The following is a 19318-nucleotide window of genomic DNA, read 5'->3' as shown; positions in this document are numbered from 1 at the left end:
CATGCACAGATACACAAAAATGTGGAGAAGAAAAGCGCTCAATCCCAGAGTCAATGAAACAGGCGATGCAGACATGTTTGATAAGATAATATGTATTTAAATTGTGCTTTACAGTTTACAAAGTGCTTTCACAGATTAGCTCATTTAGACCTCACAGTAATCCCGCGAGGTAGAAGTGATTATGATTCTCATTTTTCCAGAGAGGTGAAGTGACTAATGATTGCAGGCAGGTAATCTTTGCTTTATGCTGCTTTGCTCTACTGACAATGCTATGACCTTTTTTTTTTTTTTTTTTTTTTTTTTTTTTTTTTTTTTAAATCAGGTACTTGGTTTTCTCTTACCTGAGGCACATACTATATTTTATTTAATAGCTGTTAGAAAAACCTCAGAAGATATGCACATTCAAGCATTCTTCCCAGCCAACACTTTGTTTCAAGTGATGGAACTCTGTAAAGGCAGTATGCCTTTAATAATAGTACAGCACATTTTGTCATAAGCGGTCTGTTCCTTCAAAAATTATCATGAAACAGATTGAGAGCTAAATATGAAATGCTGAGCTCTCCGGTTGAAGCAGAGACCTCATTTCATTCAGATCAACTCTAGACAGATAAGACAAGAAGTGGCTAGAAAATTATTCCATTTCTTTCAGTCATGGCAGTACATTTCCCAGCTCAAGGTTGAGACAATTTACAGAGGAGGGGGTATGGCATAGCCTGCTTGACTAATAACTTTCTCTGTGGGGATATATACTAAAGAGAAAATAGGCAAATTCTGGGGTCTTCCTTTTGTAGAAGCATCACCACCTTATAACTTTCATATGCAAAGTTTAATATCTCATGGACAAACTAAAAAATAAAAAAAGGAAAAATAACATGTCCTTGGGCAAAAGAATTAAGCTCCTTAATTTTGTATTAAGAGTTAATGTTGTTCTTCCACTTTTTTTTGCAGACACTCGAATAAATTAAATAAAAAGAAAAGAAAAACAAACAAAACCCTTATCTTAAGGTATGCTTTTTCTTTGCAAAACTAATTTCACTGAACACTCAGACATGTAATAATGGGCCTCCTGGGGCTGTAATTTTTTATGCAATTTGACATGCAAGTCATGAGTAATTAATTATGTCTTCTATTTACACTTTGTCAGATAAGAGTATTAAACAGAAGAGCTGAGAGAAACGCAGAACACTACTATTAATCTGTTTAATTTGCAAATCTAATGTAATCAAAAGGAAGACATTAGTGTTAAAATTGTTGTTGTCTGGTGGTATCTTTCTTGGAGGGAAAGGCCAGTCTGAGGTGTAAAAGTCTCATAAAGCCAGCAAGTCACAAAATCTCATGTAGGCTTCTAAAGCCAGGGCATGAGTCTGCCATGGTGCTTCTATAGTTGACCATAAAAGCTCCGGATTTAAAAGAATTTAAAACACCAGTTCTCCCCATCAGCACATAGCATTACATTCAGCTCTGTGTAATTATCTTACAAAGTACAGAAGCATCAAATCTATTACACTGAAGAAGATAAAAAAACAAAAGAATAAATCTGACATTTATGAATATATAGGAATCCCCTGATAGCAGGGGTTTTTTTCTGGGAACATGTGCCTGACAGATTGACGGACAGAAAAAAGAAACTGCAAGAATGATTTTGGATGGGCAGGAATCAGCTGTCTCCAGGAGTAATCCCTACCCCATTTCTGTCCAAAAGGCAGTCCCAACCAAGGACTGATTCAGTTCACCTGTGTCTTGAGATATTTCTATAGTAAGAGGAAGAGGAAGAAGTGGTAAACCAATAAATGGGGCAATACAAGCCATGTCAGAGTTTTCACACAAAGAAGTACGGTATGTTGGCCGGGCGCGGTGGCTCACGCCTGTAATCCCAGCACTTTGGGAGGCTGAGGCGGGCGGATCACGAGGTCAGGAGATCGAGACCATCCTGGCTAACATGGTGAAACCCCATCTCTACTAAAAATACAAAAAATTAGCCGGGCATGGTGGCGGGCGCCTGTAGTCCCAGCTACTCGGAAGCTGAGGCAGGAGAATGGTGTGAACCCGGGAGGCGGAGCTTGCAGTGAGCCAAGATCGCACCACTGCACTCCAGCCTGGAGGACAGAGCGAGACTCCGTCTCAAAAAAAAAAAAAAAAAAAAGAAGTATGGTATGTTACAGTGTGTGTAGAGTTCTGTGGTCAAATGGATCAAGGTTTCACTCCTAACTCCTTTAGTTTCTATCTGAAACTCAGTTTCCCCATTACTGAAATGATTATAATATATAGGAGTATGTAAAGATTTGATGAGATAATGTACATAAAGCTCCTAGGAGTGTCCCCGATAAACGGCAGTCACTCAATTGATGGTAGTGATCATCAGTATCATCTCCATCATTATCAGTAAGGCAGTGAAGCTTGGAAGAACTAAATCATTTAATTTCTGCTTGAGTTACCTGTATTGATTAGTTCCTTTGGGACATATCTTATATACAAGCACAGATAGAACCTCGATTGTTGAGTTGGTGGTATGGTTATGTAAATAATAGTGAGGTTTAGATTCTCTACTTAGCTTGGGCTAGCAACATGTAGCTTTAAATAAAATATAAACATGTAGAAGAAATTCTACAAGTATGGGGGCATATATATATGAATTGTAATTACTATAGTAAACAATGGCAAATTTTTAGTCACATGCAGAGGATAAAATTTTGAAAGTATGTTGACAGTTACAACTTGTCTCTGAAAAAATCCATTTATTTTTCATTTATCTCTAAGAGTGCATACCGATTAATGCATAAACAACATGATCCAGGGGAGTTTAAGTCTAGGGACTAATTTGCTGAACTACCCAAGCAACAGAGGATTATTTTATCTAATTAAGACAGAGCACACGTATTTAGAATTAAGCATTTGCATTTAACGGCAAATTCAGAATTATAAAAGCAATTAAAGCTAAAATGAAGTATGACAATTTTTTTCCTGCACACCACTGCTGAACTAAAGCTCATTTTAATGTTTCCCTTTGTAGCATGATTGAGTAGATTATTATGGATAGAAGTTCATGGCTGGGCAAAACCACCTTTTCAACCTCATTTCCAACTACTCATCCTCCTCAGGACCTGAATCTATCCCCACTGTTTTATTCAAGCCTCCTAAATGTAACTTACATTTTCTCGTGTTTCTACTTCTGTTCTTCTGTTTCTCCAATGTGAAATGTTTTTCTTAACGTACTCTAACTATTTAAACTCTATTGGACTTATATTACATTTTGTCTTCCTTCATGAAATCAGTGCTCCCCCTCCAGATCAAGAGCTTTTTCCTTTATCTGAATGCAAGGACAGTTATTTGAATACAGTTCTCTTTCCCATTCATTTACAAATTAATAGGTTAATACTTCAAAGCTTCTATTATAGTATTAACTCATATATTGCCCTTTAGCTTCTTACATGTTTATGTTATTACATTTATATCACAGATTTCTTAGGAAAATAACTTCGTTTTATACTCTTAAAAATGAGGAACACAGTGCCTTCCTCACATGTGTACGTTAATGTATGTTTGATGATTGACTGGTGGAAATATCTGAACATCTATTCATCTTCACATTAATACTTCATCCATCCTTTTCCTCTACTCTGCTCCGATTTTACTCAAACCTTGTAAACTTATCTTATACTTTCTATTTTGTTCAAACTTATTTATACCATTTCCAGATATGCTACTTAATAATTACTAAAAGAATGGAAGAATATTACTTCATCAATTAATATTTTGCCCTTACCTCCTACAATGATAATTTCCATTTTTATCTGATTCTCTGAAGAGTCTTTAAAATGTTGCCTTTAACAATGTTGTGGGAATTATGAAAGGGAATACCTTAACACTTGGTCCCTTCAAGAACTTTCTGGATAAACTTTGTAAGAATACAGTCCAATATACAACCTGCTTCATAATAAATTTGAGTTTAAAGCTGATGGTGTTTTATTGAGGTCCTTGTGTATTTTGTGTATGTTCCTAAATTGCTTCACATTTGTTTCAATAACTTATTTTCCCTGCAATTGTAGTTATTGTTTTTCTGAGACAGTCCCTATAGGACAAAGACTGTATCTATCCACTATTAAAATATGTAGCAGAGTGCCACACACAAAAAACAAAGCAGCAAGCTTTGAAAAACCTAATGAAGTTTTAAAAAACATTTTCTTGGAGATAACTACAGATTTACAGGAAGTTGCAAAGAAATATACAGGAAAGTTCCATGTACCCTTGATCCTGCCTCCCCCAATGTTGATATCTTACATATTAAAACAAGAAAAATCCAAACTGTGAAATTGACATTAGTACATCTCATAGAGTATATACAGATTTCACCAGTTACATATGTGCTCATTTGTGAGTGTATGTCTAGATCTTACAATTTTCATATGCATAACTTTATGTAATTACCACCACAATCAAGGTATATAACGGTTTCATTATTTCAAGGCTTCCTCATGTTACCCCCTTTTAGCCACATGCAGCTATTCCCCATTCCCCTAATCCCTAGTCTTTGGCAAACATGAAGCTTTCCTTCATCATAATGTTCTATAATGAAATCATACAGAATGAGACCTTTTTAGATGGACTTTTTCCACTCAGCATAGTTTTCCTGAAGTTCACTTAAGTGGCTCTGTGTATCAATGGTTCATTGATACACAGTGAACCACTTAAGTGGTTTCATTGCTTTTCATTGCTGAGTAATATTCTATGGCATGGATGCACCACAGTTTTTAAACCTTTTACTTATTGAAGGACATTTTGATTATTCTCAGTTTGGGACCAGTATGAAGTTTCTAGGAATATGTGTGTACAGGTTTTAATTTTTGATTAAGACAATTGCAATTTCTCTTCTATGGTTAGTTCATCTTACTTAGAGCAGAGATTTTCATGGATGAGTGAGACGGGCGAGGAACTAATGACTGCATACTGCACAAAACGTGTTGCTTTTTTGTGTTTTCAGGAAGAGGTAACCATCCATCATGGTTTTCCCAGAACAGGCTGATTTGTGTCTTCTGTCCTGGCGTAAGGATCCCTTCACTCCCAGAAGCGTTCTGGTTGGTATGATAAATTACATAATCACTCTGATTCAGTTTACATAAGGATCCCAAGTATCACTATTAGGCCTGCTTGGTTATGATGGAATTGAATTTTAGTAAATTTGTAATTTTTCTAAGTACCTGTGGAGTGACTCACTGGAGTCTGAGGAATGAGATCATCTTCCTGCAATGAATGATAGTCTTGCTGGAGTCTCTCTACTGTTCCTGCTGGCTTCTTTTCTGCTACAAAATATTTCTTCCTACAAAATGTTTCTTCCTAAGTCAGTTTTATGGCTGAGGATACTGTCCAAGCTCATGCCTTAGCTCCACAACTGGAAAGGAAAATATTCTTTCACCTCCCCTGCCATTGCTGGTTTGAAAACAATTGTAGGACTAGGTTCTGATTGTTCTGGCTTAGATCACATGCCAATTCCAAAGACAGTGGTCAGCGAGGTGCAGTCCCCACATGGACTTAGGTCAGGTGTTCACCTCTTTGCTGTTTGCTCTGCCCAGAGCAGTGAGGTCAAGTAGGAGAATGGTATCCCCACTTCAGACAATGTGGATAAAAGAGGAGAAGAAATTTTCCTCCAAGATTAGCAAGATATTAGCAAGGCTGGGCATCGGCTGACCTGGTGGGATGGCAGACTGGGCTGCTAGAGGATTAGTGATCTGGGCAGCCACTGTGATTTGTCTTCTGTGAAGAGATCAGTACACTGCCAAATGCCATAGTTAGTAAAGAATACAACCAGAATTCAATCCTATATCTTTTTTATTTTTTACCAGCATGCCTTTATACTTAAGTTTCTTATGCACAGTATTTAGTTGTGAAAAAAATAGAAAGTAAATGCCTGTCAATATAGCATCTGAAGTTTTGTTGTGTGTGTAATTCTTAAGTAACTCTTAAACACTAATGGTGGGCACACACATAGACAACAATCTCTTTGCTCAACAAATTCCTTTTCCCCACTTCATGGTTACAGTCTGTATCAATGATCATCTACGTCTTTAACAATGCAAATACACTTGGGAATTGTATGCAATTTGACCAGGACATATGGGTTAATGTCCTAAATTGCAGAAGAGTGAAAATGTTCAGGTCTTGAAAAAATTATCACAACACCTTTAAGAGAAGAAAGCATGTATAGTAGGGAAGTTTTATACCTTTTTTTAAACATACACCCTCAAATGCACAGACATAGGAAAAGATTTGGAAATATATGTCTCCAGATGGTAGCTATTTTGGAATTCAGTGTTTGGGAATGATGATATTCTTTTTCTGCCTGTTGTATTTTATACATCTTCCACTGTGAACATCTATCAGTTTTCCAGTTCTTTGTATGTTATTATAGAATTGTCATGCATGATGATGCACACCTGATTCAGGCTTAAAGATATCAAATTAAGAATGCCTTACTTAAGAACCATAAGCAGCTGTATAGTAAAGAGGCTAATTGAAGGCCTCAGTGTAGCAACAAGAATTTCAATGGAAAGATTCTCATTAGTTTCTCAATTATCCTTCAGAAAAGAAAGATGTTGCATCAATCTAGCAGTGGAAATGAACCAAGGTAATAGCACAGAGATGGAAAAAGGGTTTAAAGATGCAACTGTATTTTATTTGTTGCAAATAAACAAAATGTAAATCCAAGGAAGCAATCTGAGACACATTGTAAGGGTGGCTCAGTTTTAGCAAATTTTGTTAATTAAAAAAATTAACAAAACTTCATAAACTAAGTTTTTAGAATGAATTCCAAAGTATTTAGTTCTAAGTCCTTACAATTATTTTAGCAAAGCTTTGTCAATACCACAATTTCCATATTAAAAATCTCAAGTATCTAACCACTTTGAATAAGGCCTATCATCAGTTCTGAAAGACTTATTAAAAAGTATAATTTAGTTAGGGGAAATTGCAGAGGAAATTCCCCCATGACAATACAGAATGCACTTGGCCACATCTCATCACTATGTTTATATGTAAATAAGGCTATTACACCAATGCATTTCATAATAACCTTTTTTTCCCTATAATCCTTTAAAAGATGACCATATGACTCAATGTTTAATAATATATGCAGACAATATACCATTCCCTTGATCTGTTACTATTTATCTTGTTAATCAACTTAACATTCAAGAACTTTAGAAGCTAATTTTTTTCCTAGATAAAGATCTAAGAATTTTAAGTACATCCAAATGAGAAGATATTTCTTAAGGTGATGGTGTCAGTATTTATTATTATAAGTGTGATGTTTATATTTTGTGGTATTTGGCAGTAACAACACTTCAATTTTTATAATTACACTTTAGTTATCAGCACAATATCAAAGTAAGTAGAAAGCTCATAGTAATTTTACTAGAATATCTATTTTATGGATCACCAACTTGACTTAAATTGGAAATTCCTGGCTTCTCTCAAAGACAGGGTAATGTGTGACAATTAGCCTAATTCTAGTGTAGCCACTGCAGAGACAGAAAAAGACTTGTGCGAATGTGTTCTCAAATGTTTCCAGAAATTTTGATTTGATGTTAAGTAAAGAAGATTATTAATTTTAAGGAAAACAATTCATTAATCAAAGAATTACTAATGTTATTTTTATACTCTCCAGAAGTGAGTCTCCTGATCATAAATTTATAAAGGGAGGAGCAAAAACTCCTTTCAATCATGTATGTGAGAGTGTAAATAATTTGATCACAATTTTCCTTCTATAAAGATATATATTGATTTGCCAACAAATGAAAACAAAATTAAAGTTGTAGAATAAAAAATACAGCTAACCCAAACTTCAGTACTTTTTCAGCACAGTTAATAGACTATGGAATAGATCAGTGCGTTACAAGATTATGTAATACCTTTCAACTTACCAGAGAAATACTGAATTATTTAAGTAATAGCAATTGTCTTAAGCATATATTTTGTATGTTAGTCACTTGAAAATCTTGACAATCTAGGTTTTTGGTCTATATATACTAACACTTTAATGTATGTAGCACTCATGAATCAGCATGTTTAACTCACTGTCTGTGTTGCATTATAAAATATTTATCACCTAGTATTTCAACTGAGTATAAAAATTACCAGTTGTTTCTGTAAGAAGTTACCCGATGGAATTTTATCCAAGAAAAGACAATCATTTTGAAAAAGTCATTTTTAAAATTTCCATGAGGTATCTATAAGCATTTAAAAAAATAAAAATAAAATTTTCAAAAGTAAAGGAAATCATAAAAGTTTTAAGTTTTGAAGAAAAACAATAATTTATCATCTGAGCTTCAGTTAGTTGTGTGAGTTTCCAGAAATGCCTTTTGAGGTCTAGAGACAATCTGGTTATATTGACATGCATGGAGAGAGAAAAAAAGATTTACACATTAATTTTCAATTTGATATTTTCAAACTGTAGAGCCAAAACGAAAACAAATTTTTACATTTTAAAAACTCAGAAAACTTCTTTTTATAAGTAAGTAAATTACAGGCACAGTCAATGAATAAGATGGAGAATAAATCATCAGAAAAGCTATGTTTTTGCTTCATTACACAAGGGAACCTATTTACGACTTGGGCACCCATCATTTGTCTTCAGTGGTTTACTCTAACCTGATAAAATAAAGAGAAGAAAAAAGTGTCAGGAACATTATCTTAATGTCTAAACAAGTTCATTTTCACCTGTGGTAATAAAACCTCTGTTCCCTCCACCAGAGCAAAATGGCATCTTCAGGTCATCCTCCACCCTGATGCCACTGCCTCGCCAGCCTGACTCAGCGGTGCCTGCGTGATAGACCCTCCTTCCTAGCTCATCTCACTGTGCAGCTTCTCTACTCCCTGTGCTTGCATGCCTGCATCCTGCTCTTCCTCTGGATCGAGTCTGTCCCATACCTCCCGTTTGCCCTCCCTCACTCCATTTATTTATTCAACACTCATTCGTTCACTCATTCAACAAATGTTCCCTAGACATTACCATTGGCCAGCACTCTTCCAGGTGCTGAGGATACAATAATGAACACAATGGACAAAGTCCTTGCTCTCATGAAACCTATAAACATTCCAGTAGAGGAGCTAAGTTGTAAAAATACAATGTAATGTCATGTACTGAATGATACATTCTCTGAAGAAAAAGAAGCTTAGGTAAGAGTGGTAAAATGTTAGAGTGATAGGGATGATTTTAGATAGGCTGTTCAGAAAGACATGCTGAATAAAAACGTTTTTTGAGCAGAGATTGGAATAATATAAAATCTGCATATATAGAATGCTTACTACATGCCATGCATTTTTCTCACACTAGCATCCCCAACTCCTTACCATGGTTCATCATGGAACTCCCTTGGGAAGAATAAAAACTGTCTTCCACTCAATTTGTTATTGTGACTATAAAAAAGAAAAAAATGGCAATAGGCAGAAAATTTGGGCTGGTGTAAAAAGCTTAAAGTGGTATGATGGAGGATGAGGACAGAATGGTGAGATGACAAGCTTCTCACATTTTATCTTTATAAGCCATCAGGTCTGTTGGCAAAGCAGTTATTCATAACATGCATGAGAGCGAGAACAGTCACTATATAGTGCTCTACTAAAGTCAAGCAGAGATGGAAGTAACATGTAGCATGTGAATACTACAACCAGAAATAGTTAATCTCAAGACCAAACTAAATCAAACCAAAACACAGCAACAACAAAGCAACAAAACTGTTGTCTAAAGGTGGAACAGCTACTTTACAGCTGTTGGTAATGTCACCATTTATGATTAATTGGCAGTGATATTAGAGACAATATCTAAGTATCAGCTTACATTTTGAACTAGATGGTCTTTGAAAAAATATGGCTTTATGATTCAACGACATATACTGAACAAAATTGATTGGTCTGTGAAGTTATATATTAAGATAATCACATTGGAAAATGATGTTAAAATGTATGTTTCATTTTTTGATTCAAAACTCAAAGAAACATTTTACATGTACAATTACTGAAGCCAGAGTTAGTACAATCCATAAAATAAGAGGATATCTACATATTTTCCTCCAAAAGCATTTTCCTGAACATCATTGTTTTATAAGAAAGTTGGGATGATTGCTTTCCAAGCAAATTCTCCTGATCCTGAGATTTAAGTTACAGTTGATCTTGCTGCTATATTTTCTTTATCCTTAAGGTTACATTTATCATTTTTTAAGCAAAGGAAAGATAAACAAAGCATCTAGTGTATAAGGATAAATATTGTTTCTTAGACCGTATTCATTATGCTCCTGAGGTCAGAAGTTCAAGACTATCCTGGCCAACATCTTGAAACTCCCACTCTACTAAAAATACAAAAATTAGCTGAGCATGCTGGTACATGCCTGTAATCCCAGCCACTTGGGAGGCTGAGGCCGGAGAATCGCTTGAACCTGGAAGGCAGAGGTTGCGGTGAGCCTAGATCATGTCACTGCATACCAGCCTTGGTGGCAGAGCAAGACTCCGTCTCAAAAAAAAAAAAAAAAAAAAAAAAAAAAAGGAAAAGGATACTATAACAAACAAGTTTGAAAATATTATACACTATATTTCTCCTGTGGATGACACAATATGTGTTAACATATTAAAAGTTCTAATAAATTCTGGCACACACACAAGTTAATACTAGTTTAAACACAGTTAAACTAATAATTTCCGAAATTCATGTCACCACAAAGGTATTCATTTTTAATAACATTCAGTAAAAGAGTATTGCCAGCCTCTCCAATGTACTGTGGAGCATATTTTGGGAAATGCTGCTCTGTACACATTTTTATTGCCCTACCTCTTTGACTTTGCTTTGCCTGTTTTTACTATTTTTGTCTTCAGTTTATTGTCGTACATAACACTAATTGAGTGCTTACTGTATTCTAGGCACTGTTCCCAGTACTTTATGGTCATTTTCCCATTAATTCCTGACAATAATTCTAAGACATATGTATAAGAGATGACCAAAAGGGAATCCAGAGAGGTGAAATAACTTTCCCAACATCCTACTGCCAGTAAATAGCACAGTGGAGAATTGATATTGACCTCAGGTCTCTCTGATCTCACCTGGCACCTAGGCTCTTATCAGATAAGGGGGTGCTTTTTGATTCTTCAATTCCCAGAAGCATTTGTACTTCCCAGTCTCCATAGAGTCCAATAGCCTACCTATTTCCTAATACAAAGATATTTTCCAGATCTTAGCTTATGGGACCTCTCTGTTGCATTAGATGCTGTTTGCCAAGTCCTCCACTTGAAATTTCCTAGATCTTGGGTTTCCTTAATTTTGCTTTTGTACCTCTCTGACTGCGCCTTCAGCTTCTTAGATTCCTTATTTGCCTGACATTAACAACTGGTGATTCTCAAGACCCCCTTCTGGCCCACTGCCTTTCTTTCCCTTTCTCTCTGCTAGGGGATCCCACTCACATCTCCAGGCCTTCCATCTCCTCTACCCTTCAGGCTCATAATCAAGCACCTGTTTTTGTTTGTGTCTTTGTTTTCAGCTGCTTCAAACTCAAAAGTCTACCACTAAACCACCATGTCTTATATCAGTCAGGGTCTCAGCAGGACACTCAAAAAGAAAATCCAAGAGAATGAAATGAAGGGATGGACTAGCCGAAGGGATCAAGGCGTGGAGCAGAAATACTGTATTAAGCAGGGAGAAAACATACTTAGGGTCTAGAAGCAGGGAGAAGCTATTGATCTCAAGGGATAAGGACAGAGAACTGTTTCAGGAATTTGGCCAGAATATCAGCCTTGCAAGAGGGGCTTACTATAGAATTGGAAGAGAGAATGAAGCCACTGCCTAATGGGGGCTGGCCAGCATGGAGGCTAGGAGAATAAATGACTTGATTTCTCCCTCCTTCTAGCAGTAATCTTTGGCTAGTGCCTTCTATTGGCCAAACTCACTAGGAGCCAAAGGGCAAGGGAAGAAGAAGAAATGGTCTATAGAGGGAAGCTTCCTGGCTCTGGGCACAGTGGAGGGGTGAGTTGATCTCGAGAGTAGACTATCCAGCACACATGCTATCTTGAGACCGCTATTCTTCCAGGCAAGAGGGTTGGTTACCAAGAAATTACCCTACATCCTGCTCTCCCCAGTTTTCCACATCTAATCAGTCTTGCCAATGTAGCCATTTTTCAGCATTGCCACTCTTTTCTGTCTGTCACCCTAATGCCAGTGTTCGTCATCTCTTAATTGGATAATTACAATAACTACTAGTTTAATTCTTCCATGCTTGCTCTACCTTTGGGATAGCCTTTCTTGCAGGTAAAGAGCTCTATCTGAAATGCAACTCTTACTTCACTAATGCCTTGATTAAACCCTTCAATAAGGCCTCTTCACCTAGAGAATGTGGACATCCTACTTTCTGGCTCAGCATACAGAAGTCCTCCTGATCTGGTTCCTGTTGCTTCATTGCCTTTGATATATATATCTGCATTTTCCTAAACTCTGCCATGCTTTTCACAACACTGGGCCTTTGCTCATGCAGTTTTCTCTGCCAATGTGTGTATATTTTTAAACCTAACTCATACGCATGTTTCAGGACTCAGCTCAGGAATCATCTTAAAAGAAATCATTTCCCAAACCACTAAATAGTTAAGTGTCACTCCTCTAGCAGCCCACATTTTCCTCCTTAAAACAAAACACCATATTTTAATGACCATCGTCTGTGTCCATGTTCCCACTATGCCATTGGCAGGGATTCAACTGAGTATTATCCACTTCTGTACCTAAAATATCTAGTAAAATTCCTGGCACCTATTAAATGTTTAATGGATGTTTGATTAACTAAATGGAATTGGGCAGTAAGTCTTCATTCTGGAATACAAAAGACAGTATTGAAGAAGAAAAGGAGCTTCTCAATCTTGCCATTTTGGCATTGGGAAAAGATTGGTCAGCCAAAAAATGTTTATAGGATGCTCTTTCAAGGAAACTAAAAGACAAGGAGAGGTTCATTATAATTAACGCCAGGATCCAAAAGCAGGAATACTAGAGTTTATCAAAATGGAATATTGATTCAGAAAGTAAGTACGGGAGGTCGGAATCAGACTTCAGATAGGACCCAAGACACAAAGGGCACTGAATATTCTTTTGAATTCTCTGACATCTGGTTTGTACATGCCAATCACAAATTCCTATGGGTGGAACCAAGGGAGAATCACAAGACACGGATCAGCACAGCAGGCTCATAGCTGGTCTCTGATATGGGTTAAAGGTTGAGAGAACCAGGGTCAGAAATTCCTCTGAACTTAATTTGGTCAATGGCGGGTAATAACGAAGGAACAGTATTGAGGGCATGGTACAGTCATATGATGCCCTTCCTCACCCATTACATAAATCACTGATATTAAAAACTTAGTGAGCAGAAAGAGGAAAATAAAAGTCTCAATTATCTGAAAACAGTAAAATGAAATAGCACAAAAAAGAGAAACATTCATCATTTAAATCTCGTGTAGATTACTATTAATAAAATTCTGATCTTGGACCACTACTTGTAGAGAAATTGCATTCTTATTCTTTTACTTTGCTAGTAAATGTACCAAAAACTACATTAAAAAACAGGTTTATTTCGTTTAAATTGTCATTAAGATAGGAATAGTTTCGTTAGAAAAATGAACTGCGCGGCATTCCTATTTATAAAGAGTGGAAAACCAAATAGATAAAGAGTATTTGATAAGAAAATACATGTATTTGCATATAAATAGAATAGCAGTGTATTTGTTTTCATCGAATGTTCTTCATTTCATTCTCTAATTTTCCCTATATTCATTTTCTTGCAGAAATTACCATTCATACTCATAATTTGCAATAACGCTCTCAAGCTTGAAGTCCTATTTCCATTTCTGATTCTCTGTTTCTGAAATATTTTTCCAAGCATATATCACTTTTCTCCCCTTTCATCTCAATTTCCTGAAAAAAAGGAAAGAAAAAAAAAAGGCTTTTATCAAGAAATCCCTGCAACCTTGTTTCAAACATCTTCTGTTTGTTCGGTGGTTTTAATATATTCAGAAGAAAAAGGAGCTGGCCTTTAAGTAACTAGAATGTCTAAGGAAAGAAGAAATCTTTCACTGGAGAATTAGATGCTGAAAGAGTTGCGAACGCTTTTCTGGCACAAGGATAAGATGTGATCCTACTCATAGGAATAAATTCAAAGGCACAATGTGTAGAAGAAAAAAAAAATCTAAGAATTGGTGTTCTGAAGACCTAGAACAAGCTTGGAAAAGGGAAACATTAGGAGTAATCTGTGATAGCAGATTATATGAGAAGTGTTCAATTAAGGAGGTTATTCACATATCCCCCTTTTTTTTTTTTTTTTTTGAGATGGAGTTTTACTCTCGTCGCCCAGGCTGGAGTGCAATGGTGTGATCTTGGCTCACTGCAACCTCCACCTTCCGGGTTCAAGCGATTCTCCTGCCTCAGCCTCCGGAGTAACTGGGATTACAGGTGCCTGCCACCACGCCCAGCTATTTTTTGTATTTTTAGTAGAGACGGGGTTTCACCACGTTGGCCAGGCTGGTATCGAACTCCTGACCTCAGGTGATCCACCTGCTTCAGGTTCCCAAAGTGCTGGGATTACAGGCGTGAGCCCCCCTTATTGGCTGATAGAAACCATATGGGACCTGCTGGAGTCAATAGCACCAGGAGAGAAGGAACCCACTCACACTCATCCCGATCCATTCACACTCTTGCTCACTTTACTTGGGCCACATTAGCCTTGTTTGGGTTCCTCAAATTAATGACAACAATGCACCCACACAAAAGAAACTTACATACTTATTGAAGCAAAAAGAGCTGATATAATGGGTATTTAAGATGACTATAGAACAGTTCTGTAAGAAATTGGATGACCTTGGATTAAACAGCACCATAGATATAACCAAGACCAGAGTGGAGAAAAGACTTCATCTCTTAAGGGTGATGTCTGACAAAACATTAGGAGGATTTCTACTAGGAACACAGAAATCTTGGCCAGTTCTGGTTGGTTGTGGTCATAGGGGAGTGGTGATGCGCAAGAGGAGGCAAAAATATTGTCTGTATATCTGGGTACTGTCTGAAATTGTGGGTCACCCATAGAGGTTAAAACAATCAATTTCCCCTAGTATGTCATTTGCTACCTTTTAATTAATAATATTTAAGAGAGGTGAGGCAACATTAACGAATAAATGAGCAACTGAGAGTATTACATTTTGGGGAAAAAATAGCACATTGATATTTTAATTTATGGTTTTAATAAGATCCTAATATAAGTGATTGGTAAAATTTTTACTCTTTTAATGTAATGAGTGCATTGTAGTCATGATTATTTAACTCCCATAATGATAATTTTCCTATATTTTCTTTAAAGATGTGTTCACAAGTCACTATTATAATATTTCATTATTCTCAGTCAGAGCTTTTATATAATGCAGAAACCTTCTATTAAATTCCTAACACCACATAGTAGCACCATGGAAGAGAGAAATATTACAGTAGACATTCCTTTACTTCAAAAATATTTACAACATATTTGGAGTAATTCAATGAAAACATTAAGTGCTTTACAGTAAAGCTCATCATTGCACTGGGCTATGTTTCTGAAAATGCAACATCACTGGAACCGTGTACGGAGAGGCATTAAATTAGGGAGAAAATGAGAACTTGATATCTGTGGTCATTGTTGTTAAGCCTTCTATTGTGCCACACTGCTACCAGTTACAATGTTTTATTTAGGTGCATCAACTGTATCTGACATCAAACATTCTTTTACAACCCCTGAAGCCTCAAGTTAAAAATATAATTATAAGGTTCAGGAGTAAATCTGCTTATACATTTAAATACCTTTAAGTTGGATATTTAGATAGTAGAAATAGTGTTACATTTTAAAATGAAGTACAACTCATATTGTTTTTAATCAGTTATCCATATAAATGTGTATTTTCTTTTGGGCCAAAATGAGGCAGAGGTGTAATGTGAATTTTCCATTCCTTCATACAACAATAGTCTCTCACAAAACAAAGAACAAAAGCAAACATATGTTCACAGTGGGAAGGATTATTACTCGATCATCTGTAGAAGCGTGGCCCAGGGAGCCTTTGCCAACCTACTGGAGATGTCGCATGTAAAAAGCTTTCTCCAAAAGGTTGGCAATATGATTTATTAAAGGAGTCAGATGACATGGGAGTTAGGGCAGCAAACTTCATTGTGATGGAAAGGATCTAAGCTACTCTAGCAAAATGAAAGGATTATGGTTCACCTGCCAACACTGTGCAATATATGGATGAAATCTCAACCATGAAAAGTGAAACTTCTTTATGTGCGTGTATGGGGTTGGGAGGGGAGACATAGGAAAGGGGAGAAAGGCAGACAGACCGTGAAAAGCAGATATTTCCCCTGGATAAGAGTAGAATGGCCAGTATCATAACACTCATGTATTATAGAATTAAATATAAACTTGTTTCAGAAAATACAATATTAAGACTCTTTTTAAATTTAATATTATTTGATGATATCTCTGCTATAAGCAGAAATAGAAAGAAATAAAGAGAAGGAGTTTAAAAAGGACACACGCCAAGCCCATGAGTTTAGGAATGTATTCCAGCTGACTACTAAAAAGCAACATTTCAGGGAAGGCCTACTTCAAATTCCTATGATGTCATATTCCACAATTTGCGCCTTAGTAGACAAAGTACTTACACTGAGTAAACTGATACAGGAAGACATTTTCTAGAAAGGCTTTAGTAAAGATAGGACAATTATATTTCTTTCACTGGGAATTATGGGAAGACGCACAACAGTGAGGCTCGTTAAATAAATATCTCACTTGCATTCATCCATAGAAGACTTTGAAATTAGTAGCCTTCAATTTAATAATAGAGTTCCATTTTTTGCTTCTATTTTATATACACCATCAATATTGATATAAAAATAAAAATTTTCATAACCAGCATTGTGTTTAGGCAAGATAAATTATGCAGATATTAGCTTCATAATGTGCAGTGGATGATTTAGACAGTCTGAGATGCCCGATTATATGTGCCCATCACCGCTTCATGGATAAGGAATGATGGCACAAAGACTTTCCTGGCCAGTCACATTTAGTCTCCCTCAATGGAACTGGTTATAGCCATTCATACACATTCAAACTTTCCTACTTTTCCACCACTGATATCCAGCTGCTTAGTTTTGAGTTGTGGAAAATGTAAACCTATAAATTAAGCCTCATACTTGAATTCCTCTGTCTTCTGTTCCTTCGGGATTTTCACTCATATAAAAGATACTCATATGGAGTAATGAAAAATGTATTAACTATAGTGAAAACTATGGAAATTTTTTTGGCAAGGGACAGTTGAGAGAATGTTTTATTTCTGACTCGGCACACGTGGAACATTTTGGATTTTATTATTGAGATACAGTTAGCAGTTCGGTATTTAATAATGGATTCTTTTCTTATCTTCCAGCCACCATCTGCTTGAGTAGATCTATTTTACTGGCACTTAATCAGGACCTTTAATTTAAAAAAATCTCCAAATTATAAAGAGATTATACCATGTGCCCAATGCACCATGTAATATACTATCCCCTAAATGTAAGACATTACACTATGTGCTCAATTTACCACTTTGAACAACTCTTGTCAACTGCAGCAAAATAGGATTAAAGGAAATAACATATCTAAAATACCTTAAAAAACTGGCACATAGAAGATATCTAATATATACAGTCTTTTCTTCTTTCCTTTGATATATTTTATATTCAGGTGACAAAAATATTACATTCACATAAAATAAAGGACAATTATTTTTCTTACAAAATGTGTCTCCCATTACAATAATTATTATTTAAATGGCAAACTTTGACAATGTATTTACTATGGAAGCAGTTCGTCATAATTTACATTTACCTGCAATGTTCAGGAATATATCTATTATGTGAAGTAGGCTGGACCTCTATGACAATCACTAACATTTTCATTACGCCGTCACTAACTGCATTTTCTCATTCCAATATCGAGTTTTAAGTCAAACAATGGCCACATTTATTTTATTTTAATTGCAAAACCTTACCCTCACTCCCAACCAAGTCATTCTCTTATTTCTGGAATTATCTCAGTATGAAGAACTCAAGCAAAAACTGCAGTTGTGCTAAACGTTAGGTTTGGATCAGATGTCATACATATCACTCTTAGCTGTTGTTGGGTAAAATGCATAGTGACTTGGTTTCTCATTTTTGGTTCATGACAATTATTGCATAGGTAAAATAGTTGTGACAGTTTGATAAATACTTAGAAAATGACTAATAGACAACCTAATAAGTCTAATGCATTTGTGGTGTGTACAAAAGAACAAGCTCCTACAGTAAAAACATATAACTGAGCTTATTAGTTACCATATTTTTAAAATTAATGATTATTGATAACTTAAGAAAAAAGTAAAAACATATTACATATAATTTAGAGTCTCACTTAGGCATTCTGTTGCTGTTTCGCCCTGAAATTTTTTTTCTATTTTTCATTAAGATAAATGAAAGTAAGGAGTATTTAAAATTAATGCTGTTCTGAATCCATTGGTCCTGTTTCACTATATTCTTTTCAGGCATTCATAATTAATGGTGCATATAAGCAAGAAGTGACTCTAAAATAAGAAAACCTCTGGATCCATTAACCTGGCATAAATTTCTAGGGTAAGTATCACTGTGGTCCTGAAAGGATAGCTCCAAGTCACCTGTCGACATTCTTGAGTTTGCTTTGCGAAGAGGGGAAAGGACGAATGACAGAACTAACGTAGATCCATCGAAGACATGAGTGATAGACAATCACTTCATAACTTCACATCGCCGTCCAAGAAAAACATCTAGCTGACATTTCTTCAAAAAAATGTATGTACAATAGAATTGTCAAACTGATTTTTCAAAAGCAACTCCTCTCCTTTTCCTTTTTCTCAAAGTAAAACCTCAGGGTAGCACATTCCAAAGAAGATAGGAAAAAGTTAATTATTATATATTTTCCACCATTAAATCTAGGGGTACTATCATCTGTAAATACAGTGGAGAAAGTCGAGAGACTTTTAAAAGGAATTCTAAAGATGTTGATAGGAGTTGGGGAGAGGAATCCTTCCCAAGCTCTACCTGACACTCCTTATTCAAATAAAAGTCTGCCCTAACGTAGCCCTGGCAGTCCATGTGTGGCCAGGGAGCTCAGTCCCCCTCCATTCCCCAGTGTATAATTCCAGCAGTAAGGAAAATTAAGACAAAGCAGCCACACATTGTGTGAGAGGGAGGGCGGAAAGGTTAAGCAGCGTTGGGGTGCAGTGGAAACCAGAAAAGAAAGTG

The 19318-nt window shown here is 36.0% G+C and overlaps 2 protein-coding genes across 3 annotated transcripts in view; one reads left to right on the top strand and one right to left on the bottom strand.

Annotated features, from left to right (window-relative positions):
• The window catches only part of MGP (matrix Gla protein), an 836939-nt gene that overhangs the window by 358375 nt on the left and 459246 nt on the right, over nucleotides 1–19318 (top strand). The gene's annotated exons all lie outside the window — the stretch shown is intronic.
• Nucleotides 1–19318, bottom strand: part of PTPRO (protein tyrosine phosphatase receptor type O) — a 272722-nt gene that overhangs the window by 252534 nt on the left and 870 nt on the right. The window lies entirely within an intron of this gene.

This window comes from Macaca thibetana, chromosome 11 (genome assembly GCF_024542745.1).
Source record: "Macaca thibetana thibetana isolate TM-01 chromosome 11, ASM2454274v1, whole genome shotgun sequence".
NCBI lineage: Eukaryota > Metazoa > Chordata > Mammalia > Primates > Cercopithecidae > Macaca > Macaca thibetana.
This window is presented reverse-complemented; position numbering and strand designations above follow the sequence as displayed.